This window comes from Chlamydotis macqueenii, chromosome 2 (assembly GCF_036417535.1).
Source record: "Chlamydotis macqueenii isolate bChlMac1 chromosome 2, bChlMac1.mat, whole genome shotgun sequence".
NCBI lineage: Eukaryota > Metazoa > Chordata > Aves > Otidiformes > Otididae > Chlamydotis > Chlamydotis macqueenii.
The window spans coordinates 57,064,887-57,091,676 of NC_141557.1; the positions used below are offsets into that span (position 1 = coordinate 57,064,887).

Sequence of the window (26,790 nt, forward strand, 5' to 3'; positions counted from 1 at the left end):
ATCACCTTTCCTGAGAAACTTGTTTGAGCAGATCCCTTTTCTTGCTTTCTTCTTTCATAATGTCCTTCACATTCCTCTTTCAATATTTGTTGTTCTCTCTGTGGAAGTTTAGTTGCTGGCATTTTAAGGAAAGGTTACATAGCAAAAGGGTCGCTACTGGAGCTTTCTTCCCCCATCCCATGCTCCTAGAGAGAAAACTGTAGCATGTGGCACCTTTAGAGAAAGGTTTTCCTTCAGAAACAAGAAAATTAATTTGGAGCATAAATTACCTTGGCCATTTTAATTCTAACAGTGAAGAAGTAAGGAGGAGAAAGAACAAAAGATAAAACAAAACAAAGACACCAAATTATGCTCCAGTGCAAGCAGAAAGCCAGATCCCTAAATTTTACCCTCATCCCTAATACTTTAGTGACTGTGCCCCTGATCAAATTGCTCTGTGCCTCTGATTGCTTCTTTACGACTCCTGATCCTTATGAAATGGCCTTGGAAGTCAACAGTCATATGTCTTTCAAAATGTCCTCTAGATAAAATGTACCAATTGAAATGTGGTCCAGAGACAACTGAAGGTGCTGGGAGCCTGTCCAACTCACGTCCATAGACTTGAAAGCAGGCAATGTAAGAATGAGGTATGTTAAGTATGAGGATAGGATTTGGAATAAGCTGGGAATAGAGCCTTAGGGGGAAAAAGATAAACACTTCTAACCTTAGGTGTATAAACTTGGATGTCTTAAGACACACGTTGACCAGTGCAAACACACGCACATATGTGTGTGAGCTGGCACGTGAGACAGCTGCTTGCTGTTTGTTTATGCGGGCTCTTTTACAGCCCCTCATTGCAGCAAGGCAGTGTGTGCAGTAGCCTGATATGGTCCATTGTAGGGCATCAGCTCAAAGCATGGTAAGGATGACTATTTTCAATAAAGCTAAATGACTGAACATTAAGTTAGGAGGTATCTCCTATTTAAATTCAGCTCCTTCTCCTAAACACAGTGGCTTCCACATGATTTTCTTGAGTAGTTTGAGTCTTTCTATACAAACAACACAGAAGGAAATCTAATTCCCAGTCTAGGAAAGGAAACACAGCTAAATGAAAGCTGTTAGCAAGAGCAAACATACTACTTTCGACTGTTTGAGAGCCCACTGAGGTTGAACTAAATCTTTTCATAAGCTGTAATAGAGTCTTTATTACAGTCCATTTGAATGATCTGTTTAGGATTAAGCATTTCTTGAAAAACACACTGATTTTACTCCTGAAGCATTTTCCATTCCATGGGACTTTGTAATGCTTCAATTTAGCAAAATGCTGAACGATCTATGTCATGTTTAACATGAAGTGTAACTAAAGCATCCTGTAGCCTGCAGTAGTGCTCTCCCGACCTCTGTTTTTTAAGGGAACTGTGAAAAATCAACAGAAAAGACAGAAGCAAGCTATTTTGAGCAAACTTAAATTTAGTACAAATAAGTCCTCATCTTTACTGGAAAACTTTTAAAGGAGCCAATAAACAACAACAACAAAAATAATTCAAAACCACTGTGCTTCAATAGCAAAACTGTCTAAAAATTAGCTTAATATTTTTAGGATCACCAATCTGGACAGATAACTAAAGCAAGGGATAATAAAACAGCCAAGCACTGGGTACCCAGGTAATGTATCAGCATACTGTTGATAGTATATAAACAATGCTATAAGAACAGGAAATTATTAAAGCAGAAGGCAATACTTCATTTATTATTCAGCTGGGATTACCACTTGGGAAGTCACTAACACACATTCATAATGAATACTAGAAGTGAGTACAGGCAGAAACTTGCCTGTTACTCAAATGAGTATGACTAGTACTGGATGTTTCTCTTACTAATCTTTCTTAGAGCCTGAACTTCACTTCCAGAAAGGCAAGATTATTTGGGAGGTTCCATTTTCACACTTAATTGCAGAATCAGACACATGGAGCTCTTCCAAGAGCTCTTTGGGTTTTGCTTTCTTCTGAGCAGAAAGAACATCAAAGAGTAACAAAGGCCAAAGCACCCGCTCCAAACTTGGTTTGCTGAACTGCCAGTTGTGTGCTGGATTCAAAATTTCCTTCTCTTTTCTGGAACATAGAAAAGAAGAGGTGAGGGGAGGAGAGAGGGGGGTAGAAACTAGTCTAAAGTAGTATTCTATTCTCGTTCCAGTTGATCTCTTTAGGATTTTGTCACTGACCTCTGGCAGACCAGGAAAGGCTTCAGTGTATGAGGAACAGCACAAAGATATCAGATCGGAAGGGGACGTACCAAACACCCCTGGCATGGCCAGACCCCTTCCATGGTACAGTGTGACCCCCTTGCTCCTTTTTACAGAAACCACCCACAAGACCACATGAGTATTTTCCCACTCTGCCTGGCTTAGGAGTCTCAGGTAAAGAGGCAGCTGCCTCATGCCAACCAACTGGGAAATGTTAGGCATGAGGTGTGTCTACCAAAAGGCCTGAATCAGGATTGCAATGCCCAAGTCAGATGGTTAAAGTAAGGAGGCAATCTCAATCCAAACTACTCCTTCCTGAAACGCTGAAGTTGCTGATTTTTCTACTTGCCATTTCTGTTGGAAAGGGATGATACAGTTACTTAATTTCTAAAGCACCAGAAAACACTACAAGGAGAGATTCAGGTAACGCTACTGAGGAGCACTTGGCATGACATTCAGAAGCCCTGTGTAGGAGGTGTTCCTATCACAGGTTATCACTGACTGGGTTAGTAACAGACTGGCAGCTGTGGCTTCTACAGAGAAAAGGTAGACTTGGGACAAAAAAAAGGAATATGAAAGAGAAAGGGAACTCCTGAACATACTTTCCCTCACCTCCATCTTCCATTTTTACTCCTTCCTCTCTTCCCACTCCATCCCTTGTATCCCTGCCCTTTTGCAAAACCCAAAATGGCACTGATCACGTTACAACTGTAGGTCATTTGTCAAAGATTTGTCTCCTCCCTCTCCATATGAGCTAATCATTCCCAGCAAGCTTTCTGGGATGATGAGTCAGTGGCATAAAGAACAGAGAGATTAGATGTGGTATTTATTTTCCTCTGCTTTTTTGAAGCATGGCAGCCTCCCCCATCCACAAGTGTACAGGAAGGGGTAATCAAATGCACTGCAGCTGGGAGCTCTAAGGATAACGCCCGCAAAACCTACAGCTTCCACTAAAAGCCTTGTATTTTTTTGTATTATTTTTTTGTTACTAAGCATTGCTGGATGTTTACTCAGTGACACACTATGTTAAAAGTTGCAACATTCATCTTTAATTATCAAGGCGCGATTGCTTAAAAAATCCACTGCCTGAGGCCAGGGCCTAGGAAGTGGAAAATGTAGTTTCAGAAAGAGAGGAGAACAAATGCTGAGCCTTTTAATTGCAGGTTAGTACAAATGACTAACAGTAAAGCAAAAATTGTTCAAATGTATTTGTTGTTGTGAATGTCAAATTCAAAACTTAGCAGTGAGTTGCCTGGGGTCTGTTTTTTTTTCCCGTTCTTCTTTTTGCAAAAAAGTCAGAGAAGCTGGTGAATTTTGGAGAGATGTGGGAAGTAACTCTAAAAATTCAGTTAAAATAATTTACTAGACTGAAAGAAAGAAAGAAAATGCTAAATAATGCATACAAAGTAAGGCAATAGTTGCAACAGTTGCTGGACAGCCAGTGTGCTCATTTGGAGTTTCACTTCGGGATGAAGACTGCAGTGATTCTCAGCATCTGTTTCCATCGTGCTCAGTTCTATGGAATCTACCTGGAATTACCAACAGTACAGCAATGGATTGAGCCTGTTTCATCACGTGGGGCAACTCGAGATTAAATGCTGCTGTGATTCAACATTGCCATATCAGGTGCCCCAGCCCAAAGCCAACAGAACCATTGCAACAGTGATGGCATCTTCATCTCCGCCCTTCTGGCCTTGCTGCTGGCAGACTGGGGATAGCCCTGCATGAGTACCTTTGCAGGACATCAGAGGAACTTATTTTCCCACAAAGGTAGAGAACTTGCTCATTCTAGCCTCCCCATCAGCTCTCAGTGTTGGCCATGCCTGGCAGCACACAACTGATGCAAGGTGTAGCTCATGGTCTGGTGGGCCTGAGGCTGGTTCCTTATGTGACCATGGGAGACACCCTAAGGGCAGGGTCTGTGATGGCCCTAAAGCTGAAGTTATGCACCAAAGCCCACAGGCGAAAGAGACTCCAGATTGTGACGCTCATCTTTTCTAATGCTGACGTTCACCAGGAACCTCCAGTTCTGCGTTGGGGTGTGCTTAGAAGCACTTCTGACCTCACAGCACAGAACAGCTTGGTGCCCGCCTCCCGAGGATTGAGAAATGGCATGCCACTTCACTACCAGAAGGGCCTGATCCACTGTATCAAAAACCTGCCTAACCCATCATGTTTAATCCAGAGGAGCAGAGAGAAGAAGATAGTGGTGACAACAGTGCTTGTGTCTCATCTCCTTTCCCCACTTGTTTCTATCTAACAGTTCTATACTGAAAGCTTTTTCCCAGAGACCTGGAAGATCTGGTTTCAACATGCTCTGAGTATGTTTTCCTGCTGAGTCAGTCTGCACCCTTCTGCTAAACGGGGAATAAAAGACCTTCTTTATCTCATGGCCATTCTCACCAGGCCTGCACTGCAGACCCTTGCCCACAGGCCAGTTTTCGCAGGACAGCTCATGACCACACTGTTGAGAGTTTGCTCGCTACTGAGCAGGCTGGCTGCAGCCATGCTGCACTGTGCTCAGCTCATGTCTCTTCTCACGACCCGGTAGCTAACAGTCATTATTTTCTGTGTGTGGGCTTGGCGGTTGGTGGTTTTTTTTTTTTTTTTAGTTCACATATGGAGAATGATAATAGGTGTATGCTGCAGGTCAATAGAGTAGTGCTGCGTCAAAAGCATTACAGTGCCAGAAAAAAAATGTTGTGTGCTCCAGGAAAAGAATGGGTAAGGGCACAAATAATGCTGTTGCCTAACCTGGAGTAATGTTGAAGCACTCTCCTTGTTAAAGGAAATACATTTGGTGTCTTCCCCATCTATCCTGTCTGTCTGGAGCACACTACACAGCTGATGACACTCATGTTTCCCCTTGGGGATACCGATAAATTTCTTCCAGAAGAGAGCTCAGAGACAGACGGGTGTCTGACATACTGACCACAGGTAGTATGAATGACCAAGAAACCCATCCCTGGAACAAAGCAGGAGTGTGCCAAGCATCTATCACAGACACAGCATTTTTAAGCCATAACTGTTCTACTTTGATGGGGCCCACTAAGTCCAGGAGAGGTATCTCTGCTGAGCTCACTCTACTCAAAGCACAAAGCAGAACATCAAAACCAAGTGAAATACAGTGCTGCTAAGCAGCCCTCAGCTGGTGGTCAAATAAGTAATGATGACATTCATTTTCACACTATTCATAGCCCTCACACTTTCAAATAACCCACGTGGGTGCTGCATTTGTAGTAATGCCTGGAAGTGTGCAGGAGACTAGGGCTTGCATAGTCTCCCACCCTCCCCTCCTTTGCCAGCGATCCAGAGACCAATTTCAGTTCTGTTTTATGACAGGTACAACTGGGAGACTAAGAGGAGTCTGCTGTGCCTCTATCCTCTTGAATGCCACTGCTGCTCTACAGAAACCCAGCTGCCACTATGTTTTCCTGATGGCCTCTAAGATGATTGTCAAGGACAGAAAATATTAATTAAATTTTAATTAATAAATTGAATATTGGGGGGTTAATTATAGCCATTTAGAGGGAGTGTATGGGATTTGGAGGGCCCACCTTCTGGTGTTTTTCTACAAAATGTTGCCTCTTCCCCTAAGCTCTAATTAGCTGGCTTTTTTTTTTTTTAATAGCCAGTCTCCAAATGACTGCCTAGTAGCTCCTATTTTGTTCCTCATCAGCAGTTCTTCAGCACAGCTGCTACAGAAGGGAAGCAGCCCTGCAGCTTGCCTTGCAGGGAGCAGGTGATAAAGAATCTATCAGAAGTGGTGTAAACCAACAACATAAGAAAAAAAGGAAAAAAAACTGAGAGGCCCAGCCCCTAACATTATCTAGCAAGGGGACTATATAAGAAATAAAGGATAAGGGCAGAAATAAGAAGGAACAGCAACATCTGAGGCTGCCGCAAGGTCAAATTTTTTTTTCTCAGTAGGCAGCCCTCTTGTCCAGCTGCATGTTCCGCCTTCCTGCATATGCATAACACCAAGAGTTATCAACAGCAGACAAGCACCTGGGAAAAAGTAGGTTGTTCCAGTACAAAGTCAACTGAACAATTCAGAATAATTTATTCTCTACTTCTTATTTTCAACCTACATGTTTTCTCCTTAGTGGCAAAACCTTTTAAAAATTTGAATAGTCTTAATCATCTGTATTTTAAAACCAGTTACTTTTAGCTGCTCAGTGTATAGCTATAAAGAACAAGGGTCCTTTCAGGACACTGCCAAACTAAAGGCACACAGTAAACACACTGTCCAGATATCAGGATTTTACTCCAGCCCACTTTTCAGTTTCATGCCACTGCATGCAAACTAATAGTGCCTAAGAACCAGCACAAAAGACAGCTTTGGGAGTTTGGGAGTTATCTTGGGTCTTGTTTTGTTGGGTGTTTTTTTCAAAAGTGATCAACGTTATCAGCAGGCAGCTCACTACTCCCCCTCAAGTATCTCCTCCTGCCTGCTAGTGTTCACGACTGAATGGCTGCCACAGAGGGAGCGGAGGGTAGCGGCTGGAAGACAGGACTGGCAGCAGCACCACAGCCGGCAGCTGGCCTGGTACCTGCCTTCTCCTTCCCACTGCAGCAGCTGGCTGTGCGTGGCAGGCACAGTAGCCTGGTTTTGGCTCCTGCTAAGGTGAGGTGGGGTGAAGAAAACAGGGGAAATTTTTTTTTTTTTTTATCCAAGAGCAATAAGGCTAATAAGAGAAAATGGGGATAGACCGGTTAACATGGAGAGCAGACTATCCCCAAAACCCAGCACGAATCCCTGTGGTTTCTGAGGTTGGAAAACCATTGCCTAAATTAAGAAAGCTATCTTCCATCTTAAGAAAGGAAACATAAAAGCCAAAATCGCTCTTGCAGCAAAGCCTAACTCGTCTGGCTCCTCAAGCGTGCTTGAAAATTTTATCCACTTCCCTTTGCAGCAAAACAGTTTCACTGCCGAGGGGTGCTGAGCTGAGGGCTCCCCAGCACCAGGGTGTCTCCTCACCCCGCACTTTGGCTGAAAGCCTCGGACTACAGTGCCAAAACCCTGCTCCAGGTCTACCTTTCACAGCCACAGGGACTCCCCCAAAATGGGGAAGATAAAGCACTGTCTCTTAGCATTTAGAAGTGTGTCACCTGAGAAAAGCTTGCCAGCGCGTGTGATAACTTGACTGTTCGCACTGATATACACGCACTTATATCCACTTAACAGAGCAGCAGTGCCCACACAGCGCTAGCAGCTGCTGCAAGACATCCTCTTAACAAAAACAAACCCCTCTGAATGGTGTCTTCAGATGGGCTTTTCCCCACTTCAACAGCAAAACTAATTTTGTAATGAGGAGGTAAAGATCCCACTGCTTAAAACTTCTGCTCCTCCTGAGGCTCAGTTGCTTACTCAAGCCGCAAGATCCTGGACACATCTGTGATTATTGATCATCCCCAAGCCGGCCACCCGTGGGCTCAGAGGCCTGGAGCCAGGCAAGGAGCGCACAGGCTTGGTTGCAGGCTTAAAGGGCTGAGAGCCTTGAAGGAGGCTGAGACCCCGGATTAACGAGGCTGTTTCCAGCCGGGACGGCGGTGCCAGCCTGGCTGTGGCCGGGTCGGGCCGGGCGAGCTGCCGGCAGGTTCGGGCAGCCAGTGCCACCTTCTGGACACACGAGCAAGCGTTCTTCACCCTTCCTCTTGAGACGGAAGCAACAAGCTAAAGAAAGTGTCTTCATTTCTCTCCCCAGCCCTGCTTTTTGTTCCCCCTCCTCCTTTTAATCGACAACCATGTAGCGCACAACCCGAGGGAGCAGCTCCAGGAGGGCAACAGCAGCAGGACCAAAGACGGCTGCGCAGTGCATCCTGTCCTCTGTGAAAAAGTACGTACCGCAAGCTCGGAAAATGCTCCCTCCCTTTGGCATTTCCTCTTCTCCAAGCATCTCTGAGAAACAGCCAAGCATGGGAGAAATGCCACGAGACAGTGGCATTTGTCTTAAGAGACATCTGTGTGTTTTAGGCCAGGGAGGAAGAGCAGGGGCATGCAAAAGCAGCCTGGTTAACACTAGTGGCACCATCTCAGGGGCTCACAGAGCATTAATTTCAGCAAGGACAAGCCTGTGGAGAGGGGTCTGACTGGTCCTGCTGTTTGATTAGCTTTAATGGCCATGTGTGAATGCAAACATCATGAAGTCTCGCCATTTATGTGAATGGCAGTCGTGTTCTCAAAAGGAATTGTTCTCTTTAACATCCAAACCACAAACTGTTGAGCGTGGTTACACCACAGGCATCACTCAGAGCAAAGCTAAGGTTAGAGAGGCCACCTCATTCTAAAAGAATCCAAAATTTTATCTCCTGCAGCCAGCAGCTGCAGAGCTTACAGCTGCAGAGTGGGACCAGACCACTGTCTTCCAAGTGGCAAACAAGATGCATGCACCCAGCACAGCCAGAGAAGATGTCTCCAAGAAATGATTTAAAGAGCACAACTAGCAGTGGCAGACCAGGAAAAGCTGTGAGGTTGGAAAGAAATATCTGAATTGGTACAAAGCAAAAAGGAGCCAAAAGGAAGAGCTACAGGCATGATGCAGAAGGCAGGCAGCAATGTAAAACTGCAGGCTGCAGAGCGCAGTGCTGCAGGGCCCCTCACTGAAGACTTGTTCTTCTGCTCCAAACTAAGATGGAGCTTAAGAACTGTGAAGTTTGAAGCTGTCAAATGCTTGCAGCAGCTGCAAGCATGCAGCATCTGAAACAAAGGGCCTCAATCTAGTGGCAGCTTTTTTAGGGATTGCCATAACATGAGACAGTGGCAATGGGTCATACGAACTGCACAGATAATGAAATGTGGTCCATGACGGGAACTCAAATGATCTATGTATTATATGGACGCTGCTGCACTTCTATACTGCAAATGATACTTGTTTCCCTTTCAGAGGCCTGGGCTCAGCAGTGATGTGGAGTCAGGCTGAAGGACCCATAAGGCAAACGTACAGCAAGGTAGGGCAATATATTTCTTTCAGAAACATACAGTACTTGAAATACTTTTTCATTACATTTATTTTAAATCTGTCAAGCCTTCAATACACACATAGCCCAATGATAAATACCACCCGTGTGGTGATTAAAGCTGCATCGCAGCTTTGATATTGCCGTGCTAGTATTATGCAACCCAGTTTCAGATGCTGACCCATCTAGGTTGTCAGTTTTTACAGCTGGACTCCACTCAAGTTTAGTTGCTGCATAGCTGGCCCAAATATACGTACTGTTACTGCCTGTTTGTGCAATGGCTTCACTGGATTTCTTTTAATGTAGATTTATTAAGAATAGCAATGAGCTATCTTCCACAACAGTGTAATCAGAGTAACTGACAATAATGGCAGTTCACTCATGTCAAAGCATCTAATTCCTACTGCTGTTAAGTCTCAGCTTCCATAGCTCTCCAGAAAGGACATGGACAACTCCTGTCTGAAGTAAGTTTCAGCAGGATCTGGGATTCTGAGCCCTGCAGAAAGGGATTCACAGATGCACTTCTCTCTAGCACTGGTACTTGACTGTGTTGTATGCTTTATAACAAAGGGGGTCAGTGAAGTACTTTTACGCTCTTTGGCTACTACACTGAGGAAACAGCAAGATCCCTATTAATTTTATAATTTCCGGTCTGTATTGATTTTAAAAGCATCCTTAGCACGCAAGCAGCTGTTTAATGCATTTTGACCCAAAAGCAGGGCATTTGCATTAGTACTGCCACTAGAACGTTTGTCCTTTCGTGTCCACGCATTAAAGCCCTGTTTAAAATCTGTCCATGTCCCTAATCTCTCTGGGGAGCTTTCCCTGAATATTCAATACTAGTCCACAGTCTGCAACAAAAGAGGGAGGAAAAAAGAGATGGGGAACAGTGTTTATGCACGAAGTTCAACAGCCTTTTCATGTAAAAAACATGCGCACACACAAAAGTACCTCAACTACAGAGCCTGGCATTTCCATAGCAAAGATCTGACAGTGTGTGCAGTTTTTCAAGTTAACTAATTTACAATAAGGGCATCAGGCATCTGAGCTCCAGATGCACTCATTCAGGCAGCCTGGGCCATAAATAAAATAGAAAAGAATGCTCTTCCTCTAACACAGGTTTTACAGAGATGTGTTGAAGGTCTAGCAGATGGGTTTGCTGCCTCAGCTTTTACCTGTGTAACACAGTAAATGCATAAAGCTGCTTACTGCCCCTTTCAATTCAAAACGTTTGCATTTGCTCCCATATGCTCCCATGAAGATACGGCTAATTTCAAGAATGAGCAAAATCCTACCCCCCAGGGAAGTTGATGGCAGGACTCACACTGGCTCCAGCAGGCTCTGAGTGTTGCTCAACATAAATGCAATTGGCTGAACTTGACTAACAGCATAACCAATACTGTAATCAACTTTGTATTCTTTCATCTACAAATGTGCCACTCCAACACTACCCCTGGTGCTGCTGTCGCCCTGTGGTTCTCGCGGAAGAGCAAAACCAGCAACACAGCTGCTGCCAACAAAACTAAGCATGCTGCAGCCTCAGCCCATGCTGACAAGCAGCTCTCTTCCATGGGGGGTGAGAAATCCTCTCTTGAATTAGGACAACCTATCAAATCATTCTGTCATACCATTAACTTTGTTTTGTTCAATTCATGTATTCTTCTAACACAGTTCTTATGAAGCAGAAAAACTGGAATCTTGCACTTGAAAGACAGCATAAGAGATAGCAGAAATTTCTGATTTTCAAAATAGTATGCCAGTTGAGAAATTAGGTTTTTTTCCCCTCACACAGAGACTTATTCATCATCCTCATCATCCAGTCTAGCTTTCATAACCATCTGAGTACTCCTTTTGAAACCAGTCTGCTGTTTGGGCAGATGGCATAGAAATTTTACAGTCCATTTCATCTCTGATGCCTACAGTTAATGCTGTTAATAATGGGATACACACACGGACACATATATAAACACACACGCAAATACAGACAGGCTAAGAGGAGAAAACATTTCTGATGTATTCTGATAAGGGAATTAAATTGGCAAAGGCAGATTCTTGAGCTCAACACATACTAGAAGTACATCCCCAAAATTGTATATTTGGCTGACTTTAGGAAAAATTGTGCACTGTGAACAACTAAGCAACAGTTCCTAGTTCAGTATTTCTGGAAAATCAATTCCTCTGTGTCTCTCTTAAGCCTTATCAAAATACATCTGCCCACCTGTACTTCTTAGTTTTAAAATATAATGATTTGGATGGCCATATTCAGTTCAGTTTCTGCGGATGGTCACTATTTGCTGCACTTGGCTCTGATCTGCAGGTCTCAGATCTTCTCGCCAGAAATACATGCAGCAATTGAAAGGTATGTTTGACTTATTCCATTTCATAACCAAGGAATACTTTTTTCCTCTCAAGATTCTGGATCTAAAACTGAAATTCCCAGCACTGAGGACAGGGAGATGACAGGTAGAAGAACATCCAGCCTGGGACTCTCTAAGGCCAAAACCTGCAACAAGGGCAGCTCCAGGAGTACAGGGAACAGGCACCAAGGGAGCTGCTGAATTAATGCATGGCTTACCCATGGCTGGGTATGTCCTTCCAGAGCCCACCTCAAGCAACACTTGATTCAAACAGCTCTTGCAACCTGGGCTCCAGTCATCTTTCTCAGCACCTTGGCTCAGTCCCTCCCCACAGTCTCCAGCCCTGCCTGTTCTGAGGAGCTCCCCTGTAATGCACCCCAGCTTCCAGTCAAAGCACTGCTTTGTAGTATGGTTTAGGGAAGGACAGAGGAGGAAGAAGAGAATAAACATATTTGAGGACTGATGACTCAGACTAACTAGAGAATGTTCTTAAAGCAAGTTTATTTCCTCAACAGCAGTGTTCTGCTGTTTGTTTTACCAACTCTTTTTCTCCATTTAATGGTGACATAACTAAGTGGCCAGGAGGAAGCTGTCTCACCTATCATAAAAGCACAGTATGCAGTAATCATAGGAGGCTACTGTTCAAGACAAAGCCATGAACTCCACTTTCAATGTGCTGGGCTGTAATTCTGAAGAACACTTTTATTAGCAAACTCTTGTTTTTATAAGCCGCAAATCAAGACACAGCTCCCTTCAGCACTCAACCGGCTTTATGAATCACGAGCCCTGCAGTGCATTGCCATGAGACTTTGCTTTAGAAATAAAATTGTTTGTTCAACAGCAGAACACCCCAGTTCAGCCTTCTCTTTCCACAACTGCTGCTCAGTCTCAAACCAGAATCAAACAGCTCTGGAATTACACATGCACTTAATGTCCTCTTAGTATCTACCAGATTCAGTATAAAAGCGTCATGGTGAGTTTCTAAGTCTGACATCTGCTTAATTAAGCCACATTTTCAATAACTGTCTACTTTGCAAAACTAGGTAGCTAAGTAAAACAGGTCTAGCACAGTCAATCATGTGATTTAATTTTTTTTTGGGGGGTGGGGTGCTAGAAGTTTCCCAGATACCCCTTATTTCAAAGCAGGAAAAAAAACAATGGCCAGCTCTGTACAAACCACAGGTCAATAGATTTCAATAGTCCAAGGTTAAAATTAGCCTCCAGCTAGCTGCACAGACTTATCCCACAGGTATTAAACAGGAAACTTTTAAAGCTTAAAAATAGTTACAGTTATGTGACTTATTCTTGTAAAAGGATTTTTATCGTGTATATGAAGACTAGGAGAACATTTCTTTTGAAATGTTTGTGTTTGATACTTCCTCTGTAGCACAGCAAGTCTGTGTTTTTCTCTCTTACACAGGCTGTGGGTTGAGTTTTGTTTTGCTATTCTGTCCTCTTTTTCTTTCACAAATCAAGCTGTCAGCAGCATGGGAAGTAAATCTGTAACTGGGACACGTAAGAACTCTGTTCTGAGACTGCATCGCTGCCCCCAGTAAAGTCACCCTTGGAAACGAGCACTTGAGAATATCTTAGCATACAGTGAAAGGCTTTTCGCTGTGGTTTATTTAGCCGAAAAGGAAAAACATAATTCAAGTGAAAAACCCCAGAGATTAGAGATGCTAAAAGTATGTGGTCTCTGCTGAGCTTCCTGCTACTGCAGGCCACAACCTCTAAAGAGCACTATGTTTTAATATCTGCTTTGGTGGCAACAACATTTTTGGGCTGGGAGATAAACCTAGTTTTCTTGCACTGATATGAAAGCTAAACAATAATAATAAACAATAATATATGCTCCTCTCCTCCTACCACAACTACTCCCAAAAGCTAAGGGAGTCCAGCCCAATACCAAAGGGCCATGTTGAGCACAGCTGGTTGCTACACGAACTGCTTTAGCCTGCTATTAACTTCTTCCTCTGCTCCTTACTCACTACCTTGTATCACAGCTAGTAGCTGTATGCTCCACATGTCCAGCCTCCATGCCCAGCAGATCCATCCCATCTGTCCCCAGATGCCACATCTAGCCACCACTTCCCAGGTGGTCCAATTTACCTAAACTTGATCTCCCGCTGGGCCCTGGAGCCTATCTCCACTGTCAGATGCACCGCACTCTACCAACCCAACTATGTAATTAGCAGTGCAGCTGCACAGCCACCAAACTGCCAGTACGCATGTGGCAGACCACTTCTTGGCATCTATTAATCATATATTGCATAAGAAACAGTCCCTTAATACAAACTAGTCTTTCCACTCCCAAACCATGTAAAGGACATAAAAGCTTTTGGCCATGCAGAAAAGTGAACAAAATGAGTGGTAATTAACCCTCATGACTACAAAGGCTAACAACAACTTCGGCACTTGCAAAAGGGATCAGAGGCAGCTGAGCCGAGAAAGAACTGTAGCAGCACAAGTATTTGCCTGGGAGCAAACACTACCAGAGTGCTTATTTTAGAATGAATAGTCATGTTAGCTAACTAGAGCTAACTACTGAACAAATAGCTCACATTACAGCATACCGAGGTACACTAGATGCATCCTTTGATCTACTGACTGACAGACCTACTGCAGTGTTCTTTTTTTCAGAAACTGAAAAAAAAAAACCAAACTATTTAGCCTTCATAGCTGGTTCTGTTTTTTGGTATGAAGTCTTTTCACAGACTGGCAGGAACAAAACTTGCACGAAAAAAAGGAACCTAAGATGGACTTACTCATTGCAGCATGAGATATTTACATTCAGTGTGAGCACGTGGTTTGCAAAGAAAAAAAAGAGCAACCAAATTTAGAGTTTTTCTATAAATCGAGCTGTGGGACTGTCAACCCCTTACTTGTATCTCTGCCAGGACAAGCAAGCTTTGGTGCACTACATGCCCTTGTTGTTTCTGACCTTCTAACACAACTGCAGCTTCTCAGCATCAGGATTTGGCCTGCTGTTCAATGGCATACTATGTAGCTCACCACGCCCTACGTGGCACTTAACTTAAAATATCAGTGTGGACAATGAATACCACCCCCATGGTTTTCAAAAAATAGGGGAAGAGAGCTGGTTTTTTGGCAGTGTTTTTTAAGGTAGACAAAATTAATTCTGAAAATTACAAGTAAAATGTGTTCTGATTATCACCGTGCAAGTAAACACATCTCATCTGGAAACATACATGAATTGATGAGTTCTTTGTTACATGAACTGCTTTACACTGATCATAAACTTAAGGGATTTGACAGGGATTAAAGATTCACTTGTCAGCTGCTATGTCCTTTAATAAGCTTCTTAACATCTATACTGACAGAAGCAGCGTGTCCCCAATTTAGCAAACCAGGCTATCTCTGTCCAGGTTTCACTGCAGCTCTGGAGGCCTGGAAAAAGTATTAAATGTGGTGAGTCTTCCATCCCCTTTAGGGAAATAATCTACTAAACAGATTTTCTTCAGACTCAGCTTTTGCAGAATGGACAATGAAAGCATTAGCTTTATTTCCAGGAGCCACACAAAGTGTGTGTGGCTCTTCATGCTCTATTGAGGAGAAATTCACATACCAAAAACCCGTGTTGTGCTCTGCTATGTCCAATTCTTGTATCTCCTGCTTTAGTTCAGGTCCACAGCAACCTTCTTCCGCAAGGCTAGGGGTTCTCTGCCACAGGCAATGCAGCCACTGACCCATCTAACCCAGCCAAGCCATCTTAATACTTGTTTTGCACTCTCACCTGTAACATAGAGATGAAAAAATTATTTCACCTTTCCAGCTAAGTATTTTTCTACTTTTTAAATGGTATGCTCCTTAGGACAGAGGGTCGACCACATACTTATCTAGAACCAAGCACAGACCACCCTTTGCTTTAATTCTTTGGGATCTCTGGATACGAATCACTCCCTAAGATGTTAAATAGCTTTTGTTTAAGAGCATTTTTAAAGTTCAAACCAACTGTAAAGCAGAGTAGGTAGATTTTCACTTTGGGCCCTTAGGTTTATCTGGTTTCCATCCTCCTGTCTTTCTATGCGCTGGGTGATTCCAGGTAAGTTTCTGGCTGGTCTCTTACACTTGTTTTGTGCCGTCTTGCACTGCTGGAGCCACGCAAGTAAGGAACTGTAACAACAATACTGACCGCTCAGCTTTGACAGGCTATAGCTATTTTTACTGGATTACTTTTATGGCACAGCACTTAAAGCACCAAATGATTTGACACCTGTAATTTTGTACTTGGAATAACACAAGGTATTCATACTTCTTTTGTAACGTAACATAAAAGCAAACACTACATATGTTCTCATTCCAGTGCTGCTGTCTGGCAGCTATTTGCCTAAGGAAAAAAAAAAAAAAGTACTGTTACATTACAGAATATGTGGAAAAATAAAAGCTATGGAAAAGAAATCATTAAATAGTGAACTTATTCCCCTGCTAGCACTTGACTGCTCCCTACAGCACGTTTCAGAGTGTTTTGTCCAGTCTGGTTTTACAAGTTTCACATTACTTTCATTTATATCTTTAATACAGCGTTGAGTCCAATGTGGTTTGGTGCTGCTTATTTTCCTTGTCTTTCAACTGGAAGACTTGGTGCTAGACCAGCTGTTCATGTAGAGTCAGCTCCAAAACTACCGAAAAAAATCTGGACTCCTTCCATTGACTTCAACAGGCTTTGGATCAGACTCACGAAAAGACGGCGAATACGTTTCATGTAAGACTAAGCAGGTTACAGTCAGCAAAGCATAAAGAGGATTAGCTGTGTACAGTCCAAAGGCATACTACTCTGTGTGCTTCCGCAACAAGTTGCTAACACACTTTCACTTTCACAGAGAGAAAGGGCCAGATTCGTTTCTGGTGCACTGCCACTAAGTCAATATCACCATGCCAGGAACAAAGTTGATCTGGAATCTGCCTAGTTAGCCTCACTACAACTGGGATTTTCCTAACTAGAGGTGAGGACATTTATTTACTAAAAATGTAACACCAATAAGCAAATGCTTTCTGCTTTCTAGTTGAAATTTAGGTCTTTAGAGAGACCCCTATGGAATGAGTATCAGGGCAAACAAAATGGGTTCTGTCTCTTTCCTCTGTCAGGAAACGATGGACCCTCTTTCTTCTTCAGAACCTGAAATGGGTCACATTCAGTTTAAAATACATCTACCTAGATCTTCACTTTCTGTCACCAAACAGATGCGCAGCCCCAAACTGCTAATTTGTGCATATTTAACAGAGCACCGATACTTCAATACACACCCATTGTGTATGCTTTGAGTCCACAACTTCAGAAAGCTAAAATGCTTTTTAACAGGAATTATTTTATCAGTGGGGGATTCATTCTGAACAATACAATCAAACGAAGACGGTGGTGCGCAGTTATTCTTCCCACCCTTTCAAAGTTCACAGCAAATCATGTCAGAGTTAGTGATGTTCTCAGCCACTAGGAATGCTTTAGCAACCAGACTTTTTTTTCCTGCTTCCTCTGTTCCCTACGGACAGAGGACTTCATGGCACTGCTTTGTTGTATGATGTGTACAGTTATAACCTACACTAAAAGTATGCCATTAATGAACGAACACTGGGTGTGTGTCAAGCAGATGAGAATGTTCTTTTGATCTTGTGCGCCCACACCACTGTGGCAGACGGGTGTCTAAATTGCATTATTAATGTGCTGAAGTCTTCCATCACTTCTCAAACAATACTGAAGGAATAATCAGAATTTCATCATGTTTTGATTTTCTGCTCTTCCAGCTCATATCTAGCTGGATGTTATGCAGAAGGGAAAAAATGGATGATTTTTTTTTATTATTTATTAATTTTCCAGGGGTCTGGGAGGAATATATCATGTGCTTGACACTCTCTGAGGCAGCCAACAGAGGCTTCTCAAATTTCTGTTTAATTTCAAACCAGTTTCCACACAATACAGGAGCTGTATTTAGCTTTAGGTACCACTTCAAAACTAGTTCAAGGGAGCAAGACACGGGATTCAAAGCTTTTTTTGAGGATACCTTAGAACCAGAATAAGCATGTTTAAAAATCATAGAGGTTCCTGAACATGATGACAGCAATGCTTTTAGCTTCCAACATATGAATAGCTGGGGAAAAACAAATAACTCAACTGGATTGAGGACACAGAAGCATATTAAAGTTTATACGCAACTGCCTCTAAAACCATGACGTAGAAAATCCTTGATAACCCTTCCAAAAATAGGATTCTTACGTAGTGGTATCATAAAAACTGTGAAACCACCCAAATTTCCCCAGATTGAATGGCATAGCTATAAATGACAAGGGGGAGAGAAAAAACAAATGGAAAGTAGGGCTTCTGTTCTGTAAAAGAAAGAAATCGAACTATCGCTTCACAGGCAGCGAAGCTGATCTAACAAGTCACTATTGCAAAAGTGCAACGTGAAGTCTCTCAATCTCTTCCCCAGCCTCCCAGCTGCACTTGGACTCCTCTGATCATTTATATATCCTGCATCTGTCATTTTGTCTGTTGATTTACCTCACTATTCAAGAGAAAGCTATCCACCTTTCTGCTACTTTTCTTCCAGGCTAATAGTTCAAAGTGGCTAATGAAGAAATCCAACACATGCCAGAACCAGCGTAAGGTAAGCAGTAGGATGATCAAGAGCTGCGAAGGCAAAAGAGTGGAAGACTGCCACCTCTCTCTTTCTGGTGATAGCAAACTAAAATTGTCTCAGGGTATCTTACGGAAGCACCGTCTTAGTGCAAGGACTTGTCATTAGAAGGGGAGGGGGAATCAAAGAGAAGTGGAACAAGTATGGGTCCTGATCATTGTCACTTCGGAGGAGTGTGGATATAAGGATGCAAACTAGAGGGGCAGGAATCCCATATGTCTGCAGAGGATTTCACAGGTAGAAAAAAGTATGTGCATACGCAGCACCCACAGCACACTCAGGAGCTAGGGGATGTACAATCTATACGCAAATATCTGTGTAGTTCCCCCATGAAAGCATGGGGCTGACTGCACTGAGTCTTAGTAGCTGCACAGTATGTCTACATCTACTCTGCTGTTTTTGAAGAGTTCTGCACTTACTATGCATGAATGGACAGCACAGCACACATACAGCACTGCTCCTGCTAGTCTGCTTCATGTTCTGTAACTGCAGTGCATGCTCACAGTGCTAATGTCCAGAGTTTCAGACATGTAGCAACTAGTTCAGAAGTGTCTGCTCCCTACAGCTACCAGACATATGGAAAGCCCAGACAAATTTATGAAGTCCTCAAAATCTGCCTAAATGTGCTTTCCAGGTGGAAAGAGTAAATGTGTCTGGGAAAAGGATGCCTGCAACCTCCAGAAAGTCTTTTGCTACCTGTAGAAAAGCAAACACAGGACAACAGAAGTTTAGGAATGCCTGTTCTGATGAACTGAAGGCAAGGCCAGAGCTCAAGTCCCAACTTCTTCACCCATCTTCTCTACTGACTTGATTTACCACCATTCCATTTTACAATGAATTTGAGAGGACATGCTTTCACATAACAGAAATATGAAAGGTGTCTTTGCCATTCAGCTTCACAAATGTTACTGCGGCCATTACAAAAGCTGCATAAGGAACTTACTTCAGCTCTAGACATCCGTGAAGAAAATAACTGTAAACTAGTAAGAGGCTATGCACTAATGTAAGAATCCATCCTTCTCTCCTTTATATGGCATTGGCTTATAAAATTAATTACTTACGTACCTCACAGAGACGCAATACTTTAATTAAAGTAAACATTAAATTAATTAAATTAAACATTAATTAATGTTTGTTAAGTGCTTTGAAATTCTGATGGAAGACATCATACTAGTGTGCATTATGACTAATACAGTGCAAAAGTGATGCCAATGGTGTTGCTCAAGCAGAATGCTGGAAGGACATATATTCAGTTTCTCATTTAAAAAGGGGAATGGAGATGAGGAAGGTTTAGGAAACCATTCTAAAATTCACTTATCCAAAAGGAAAAGGAAGAACTGGGGAAGAGAGGAGCTAAAACAGTTTTCAGAGGAATTTACTGTGAAGTGTACATTACCTCCTGTGAAGTCAGAGAGTAAGCACCTACAGCAAAATCCTGGCTCCAGTCAAGTATATGGAAAATATTTCATCAGCTTTAGTGAGGTGAAGATTGTTAGCTTTTGTCATAATTTCCAAAAGATGCACCCAGCATGCCATACACAGGTTTGCAACTTTACATGGCTGCTTGTTTACAGTTTAGGTTCAGGAAATAACCTCATCAAGCTAGGCCACACTCACCATGTAGAAACAACTACTCAGCTCCTAATCATCTTTCTACTACATCCCACATTTGGAGTAAATCTTTCCATTCTGTTAATGAATTTGGACCTGAGCTACCTATTTAAGTTGGTGGCAAAGCTCCAATTAAATGGAAGCAGCGTGGAGATCACTGTAGATTTTGTAATAAAGATGGAAAGAAAAAACCATGTGTTTAACAGTGGTTGTAACTCATATACGCCCTTGGAGATCAATTCATTTACTCAGAAGCCTGTGGAAATTCTAATTAATTCCTGGGGAAAAAAAAAAAAAAAAAAAAAAGGAAAATCCAGGCAACTTATTTTTCAGAATTAGTCCTTCATACCTAGCAAGGATAAAGATTGGGAGAAACATGCTCCTCACCTCTTCTGGGTAAGGCAGAATTAAAGAGCACATTTTTCAACTGGAAGCTTTGCACCTGGAAGGCTCAAAGCAGAGCTTTCCAGAGCTTCCCTTTGCAGGAAAGGCTATAAAGAGTAGCAGGTGATAGAAAAGGTACCTGGGAGCTTCTAGTATTAAGAGGAGTCATTTTACAGCTGGAGTCTACAGATACTTTAGGTAGGAAACTAAGTGAAAATGTGCCAGGATACAAGTTTTGGTTTGTTTTTATTTATTTAAAATTATTTAAACCTGTCATTTGGTGTATATGGGGCTCTTGGTAAGCTACTACTTGCCTTTTTTCCAAGTGTTGTGTGATGGGTTTCACTGAGTATCTCTTAATGTACTCCTAGACAGCACAGGGAATCTTAGAGGTACTGTTTATTGTAAATCATCTCTTAAGGTAGGCTTTCCAACTATGCTACATGCAGAAATGTTGTACTACAGCAAACCAGAACTTCTAAGGCAGCTTTTTGCCTATGCAATTGCCTAGATCAAACGTAATGATAAAGTTACACACAGCAACTTTCCCTCTTCACTTGTGCTAGTACACTGTACCTTTCTAATTGTATTGCAAGCTCTAAAGCATGTAGGCTTTTAGTTTTCTCTCTCAGGGCTTGTACAGCTGTGTCCACAAATGTACACATCCAGTAAAACTCAAGGAAATGTTCCTGGATGCCAGGATTAAGCTTAGATAGCTGCAGCTCTAATAACTCACATGCAGCAATCTGCTTTCTATTTAACAGAGGATTTTCATAAATTTCTTGCAGCAGCTCATGCTGTAGCTGTAAGTGCTGACAGTTGCTTGCCAGTCCTAGTGGAATAAGCAACATCATTCTTCCATTTAAACTCAGTAGTCAAAATGAGTTGGTGTATGACCTACATCATGTTGTAGCTCTCTGGTTCCCAAAGAGGGAAGATGCTAAAAGGCCAAGGCAAAAATCCAAGTCTAAAGCTTTTACTGACTAAAAGTTAAATGCCTGATACTTGAAGTCATGTGAAAACAGCGTTGTGTCACTTGTTCAGACAGATAGGCTGGGCCTCCTTTCTCTGAATACTCGTTAATAATATACTTACTGGAGAACCAGTCCCACCAAACATGGCAAATGTTTCTGTACAGTCTGCCTTTAGTATGGCTGGAGATAACGGTGGGCAGGCAGCATAGAGGAAAAGTTATTCTGTCTACTGCTTGGCAAGGCTGCTTTCAGGGAAGGCCACTGAAAAGATTACTATGTGTTTTGAAGGGGCCAGATGAATGCTCTTCCTTCTGGACGAGTTCAAGACATCAATTTCTAATTATTTTAATGCTAGACAGATCTCTCTTATAATTACTGCTGGCTTTATCTACATCAGGAATCAGAACAGGTCTGCAAATAAGAATACCTGATGCTGAGGGCTGTGTTTCCACTCTGTGGGTTTTGTATGTGTAGTTTGTTTAGCCCTTGTCCGCTCTCATGGACTTTCCCACCTATGACTTGCAGAGTACGTTAGGCTTTCTGCCATGGCGTAGCCCCTGATGGGCCATCTGAAAACTTTAAGTTAAGTCGAAGTGCAGTACACGGAGACAATCTGCTTCAAAAGCACACTCTCAGCTCTAACTCATTTAACATCATCAAAGTGAGAATCTACATTAGTGCTGGAGCACAGATCAACACCTGCCAGACAGACTGGGAGATTACTGCTGCCATTAACGAAGTTAATCCGCATCTGGAAGAGGCACACAGGGATGTAGAAGATTTCTATCTCTTTGTTAGTTAATGGGAGAAGCTTACCAAAGCCCTTCTTCAAAGCAGCTACAGATATGAAAAACGAAAATATCCCTGTTCACGTGCCTCCAGTTTGATCTACAAGAGGTCTAATAACATGAGGGCAGAATCCATTTTTAGGTAATGGACAATTGGGGTTACTATGTTTAGTGTAGTGATCAAATCAACAGCAGGAATGACTCTTTATTTAGTGTAGGAGGGGTAAGAAAGGTATGGTAAAACTCTCCAAATTACCTGCTGTGTACTGAGGATATGCAGAGTACTCAGAGAGTTCTGGAAACGGACTATGTATTTTAGCTGGTGGTATGCTGTGCAATCACTTAATGAAAATATGTAAATACCAAGAAAAGTTAATTAACTTTTAACTCTGCCCTGAGGGAAGGAGGTGGGGGTTTAAATACAACCGTTATCATGGCTGTGCCATGATTTTGTTAAACAAAAAAACACCACCAATACCCCACCAGATGAAAGTATTCTGTCACTTAACTGAAGACACTTTAATACCAGAAAGCATCCCCGAAACACGCTTAAAAGCAAATGATCGTATAAGTAGCTGGTAATGTTTTTCAAGTTGCTCACAAAAGGGAAAAGACCAAGAAGCAATGTTGAACTGACAACTGAAACTGTGTTAGTAAAATTTCAATTTTTGTTGTGTATCAGCTAACTTTTCAAAAGTACATTCTCAAATAGTTTCTATTCCTTATGATATGCAGAGTAGAAACAAGTAAGACTGCATCTTGAAGAGGTTAGCTCCCACACTAGGTTTATGGTCATGTAACTGCTGCTTACTTCCAGAAACTGAGAAACAATACATCCTTTTTCTGCAGTCTCCTCAGTTATGCAAAATCACAGCTCAAAACTGTAGACTGAGTCACTAACAACGTTATAGACAAACAGAAAAATCCAGCCAAGTTCCTTTTTCCCCTCTCCCTTCCGCCACCGCTGCCCCGCCCCCCGCTTGAATATGTAAGTATTTCAAAAAACAAGAGTTCACGCACATCAGTTGTTGACTTCTGTTTCTGTAGCACTTGTACAGTTGGGAGCTGGATAAGCAGTGAGGTGTCTGCACAAAAGTAGCCTAGAGCTGGTGCAGCCTTCAGATCTGTATCTAGAGCTTCCTGCTAATTCTCAGAACAACTTCAAGTTTGGATGCCACCAAATCATCCCTGGAGCTGCTCTAAGGTCTGAGCTTTAGACTAGGTAAGGTATTACAGGCAAATAAGAGAAACCGCTGTGCAGTAACAATGCTCACATGGAGCTATGTTGTTTAACAGATAAGGTGCATTCACCTGTGCTGGCTAAACTGTGACAGATAGAAAAGAAAGGTCAAGTGCCCCAACAGCCATGTTGTTAGGGATGGCATGCGTGGGCCTGTCTCTTTCTGTCAGCTCCAACGCTAAAGGTGCCTCAAGTGTAGTGAAAATAACCACCAGCATCAGCTCTTCCTCCTGCTTGATTCTATGTTGTGGTCACAGCTGCAAAGGTAAGGATGTTATTTTGCTTCTTTTGCTCCTCTGGCACTGAGTCAAACCCCAGAAGTGTGTATTAGAAAAGTATTAACAGACATGCAAAGACTCTGACTTCTGGGGAATAAACAGCTTTGAAGTAAAATATGTACACCAATAATCCATGCACACTTCATTAATTCCAGAAGTGCAACAGCAAAGTACTACTTAGAAAAAGCTGTAAGATAGTAATGAAGGGTTTGGGTTTTATTTTTTTCTTTTAATCCCAAAAGCTCCTTATTTCCATTCTCCATGTTTTTTTCATTCAATTTACAGTAGTCTAAATTAAAGCTCATCTAACAAAAAAATAACACATTAAGTTTGACTAACCTTTTCACCTCTCTCTTGATGAGAATCCTTTCTTCCTTAAGGAAATAAATGTAACAACTTTTAAATGGCTACATTATTTGTTTAAGATAACTTTTCTTTGCACTTTGTGTTTAATGGAATTTGGCTGATTTTGGATATTTCAGCACCTTAAATTATTATGTTGAGATAGCGAGGGCTGCAATTCTTGTCAAGTCTTAACTAAGACAAAATGATCTCTAGGCACTAAGCTGTCAGAAAAGCAGTATTTTGTTATCTGTCAATATGCACGCATCTTTACCACACCCGTAGTCGAGTTTGAGGGCACTTAACACGGGCTACTGCACGATATGAAACATCCGTTTACTGCTCCAATTTGCATCAAAGCTTAGACTCAAAGAGTAGGTGCAGCTTAACACCACATTTAAGCACAGCTGTGAGTTGCTGCTGGAAGGTGTGCTCATGCCCCTTTTCCCTCCCTTCTGCTGGACTGTGCAGCTGCAGTGTATGCCATGTCCAGAAAGCCATGAGGCACTGGAAAACCAACTTTCAAAAAGCCAGCTGATCCCTAAACCAACACATGACGCACGGCACGATGTACTAAGCAGTGGAATAGGGCCATCTTGTTGTCACAGCTTGCTATTACTCCAGCCTGTGAGGTTGGCCTAAGGGGGGAAGCTCACTTAACTTTTGTTGCAACACTTCAGTTTTTCAAAAACTGGCTCTAAAACAAGCAATTCAGTGCACTCTTATACCTTATGCTACATGTTCCCTTCTTGCACTTCAAGAGTTCACGTGAATCAGCAGAAAGTAATTTATTTGAGTCAAAACCAGCTAGGTTGGGAGGCAGGAGGAAGCAGCCTCACCGAGAAGGGATAGGGCAAACATTTTCCGGTTTAGTGATGAAAGTAGTCTTAAACTGGGGAGTTTAAGTTTTTAGAGAAACAAACATAGCAATTCTTTTTCTTTGCAGTGTCAGAATGTTCAACGTGTTCCAAGACAACCTGATCACTTCTCAAGTTGTACTTGAATGATAAAGCAAATCTGACTGTAGTCTTCTTACCATGTGGATGAGTTACTGCAGCTGACTTGCTTTATGCTTGCCCTACTTCTTCAAATTTCCACTAGCTTTGCTTCTGCCACCAGGCTTTCCACAGCGCAGAGTACTGTGGGCCTGTGCCTGTTTTAAACTGTACCTCAGTCCAATGGATGCTATCTGCCACAGCCCTTTGTGCCGGCTGGCCATGGGGCAGAAGTGATGGCACCCTGTGCCTCCTCCACCTCACGCACGTGGGATCTGGCAGCGCTCCCTGGGGCAGCACCACCTCTGGAAATAATATTTCAGGGGGTGAAACCAGTGATAGCAGCGCAGGTCTTTACAGCAGCTTAAATATTTTCTGTGTTATGAGGCTTTGTTTGTAGCTTGCTAGATAAATTCGCCTTGCATCCCACTTCTAAAAGCAGGTGGGGTGTACTTGAAGTGCAATTGCCGTTAACTGGTAACCACGCTGAGAGATGACGTGTGTGTAATTACTGCACTCCTTCACCCTCTTACGGGTCTAAGACTCCTCGCCTAGCAGGCCTGCGGCCACCTCACTGCACAGCCTCCCTCACCGCGATGCCACCCGGTTAGTGTCTCCGTTTTCACGCCTACCGCCTTTGTAAGTGCCTGCTGTTCTCCGTGGTCGCTGCTCTCGTCACAGAGTCGCCCCAGCGCCGTCGCTGTGCAAACCCAAACCCACATCGGCACCCCTCCCCTCCCCTTCCCTTCCCTCCCCGTGGAGCCCGCCTGCCCCGCAGACCCCTCCCGCCCGCGGCCGCCATTTTGTGCAGCGCCGAGCCCGCCAGCGGACGGAGTGTGGGTGGAGGCGTCTCACTCAGGTGTCGCGCCGCCCGCGGGGAGGGGGCGGCGGCGCCCCGCCCTAACGGCCATCACCGCGACCTGGGTTCGGCTGCCCCCCCAAGACCACCACTCACGGCAGCGGTGGTCGGCGGAAGGGCTCACGCGTGGGCTGTGGAGGCCGCCATTGCCGTGGCCTGCGATGCCGGCGGGGCGCGGCAGGGGGCGCTGCCGACGGCTGACGGGCGGGGAGGGTGTCCCGGCGGTTGTCGCGGCGGCGCTGGGCCCGCCAGTGTTTAAACCTGAGGGTGTTTGCTGAGCGGCCCTGTCCTCCCTTCTCGGGAGTTCCCTCGCTCTGGGCCTCGCCCTCTTCGCCGGGGGTGGCGGATGTCCCGGAGCCGTGATTTCGGCTTCGCAGGTGGAAGCCGTGAAGAGAGGGCAGCGGTTCCCAGCCTGCTGCCATGCCGAGGCACAGGCCTCCCCGTAACCCAAATCTGACCAGCTGCGTACTGGTAATCCAAAACACATCTGAACTTGCTTGTTCTGAGATCCACTCTCTTCTGTGGTGTTTTATTATTTCTCCAAGCCAAGCCCCAAACCAATGGACACCATGAAAACAGCATTGCACATTAAAATAGAATTGAAAAACCCAACAGAGTTTCTGTAAGTGCCTTTCCAGCAATTCCCAAAGAGAACTCTCTGGATCTAATCTAGTGATCTGACTCCATACACTGATATGCATATTTAACTTAATTACTGCTGTCTTTAGCTTATCTTTTTCATCCTGAATGTATGCCTTGTCATTGTACCACATAAGCCGATGTCCCTGTCGCAGTTTATTTAAGCGGGCTGCCCGGAGCCGCCACTGAGCTCAGCGCTTAGGCTGTGCCATTCGCAAAGTGTGTGTTGAGTGCTGCCAGATTACAGGATCCTGAGCCTTGGCTCGTGGTTTTGATTCGTCTGAAATTAAACGATGAGTGTGCCAATAATTTCAGTGTGTTCGGCTGCTGTTTCTTAGTGCATCGTACCTCTTGTGATATTTATTGTATGCACTTTCCTGGCTGAGGGGTTGAATCAGGCATTCTTCTCAGAGCTGTTGCCAAGCCAGTTTGTTCTCTTATCCAAGTAGTTTCTGGCTTCTTATTGACACTTTTTGGCTTATCATTGTGATT

The 26,790-nt window shown here is 43.3% G+C and overlaps 1 protein-coding gene across 7 annotated transcripts in view; it reads right to left on the reverse strand.

Moving 5' to 3' along the window:
* COA1 (cytochrome c oxidase assembly factor 1) overlaps positions 1-25,979 on the reverse strand; it is a 51,242-nt gene extending 25,263 nt beyond the window's left edge. For 2 of the 7 annotated variants that reach the window (XM_086743048.1, XM_086743050.1), the window contains exons 1-2: positions 25,756-25,979; positions 15,125-15,292 (exon numbers count right to left, since the gene is read on the reverse strand). The gene's annotated coding sequence lies outside the window, so the exon portion shown is untranslated. Of the gene's footprint in view, positions 1-15,124; positions 15,293-24,841; positions 25,101-25,432; positions 25,532-25,755 lie in introns of those variants that run through there. The other 5 variants (XM_086743047.1, XM_086743054.1, XM_086743049.1 and 2 more) reach the window with 4 other exon arrangements.
* Between the last annotated feature and the right edge of the window lie 811 nt (positions 25,980-26,790).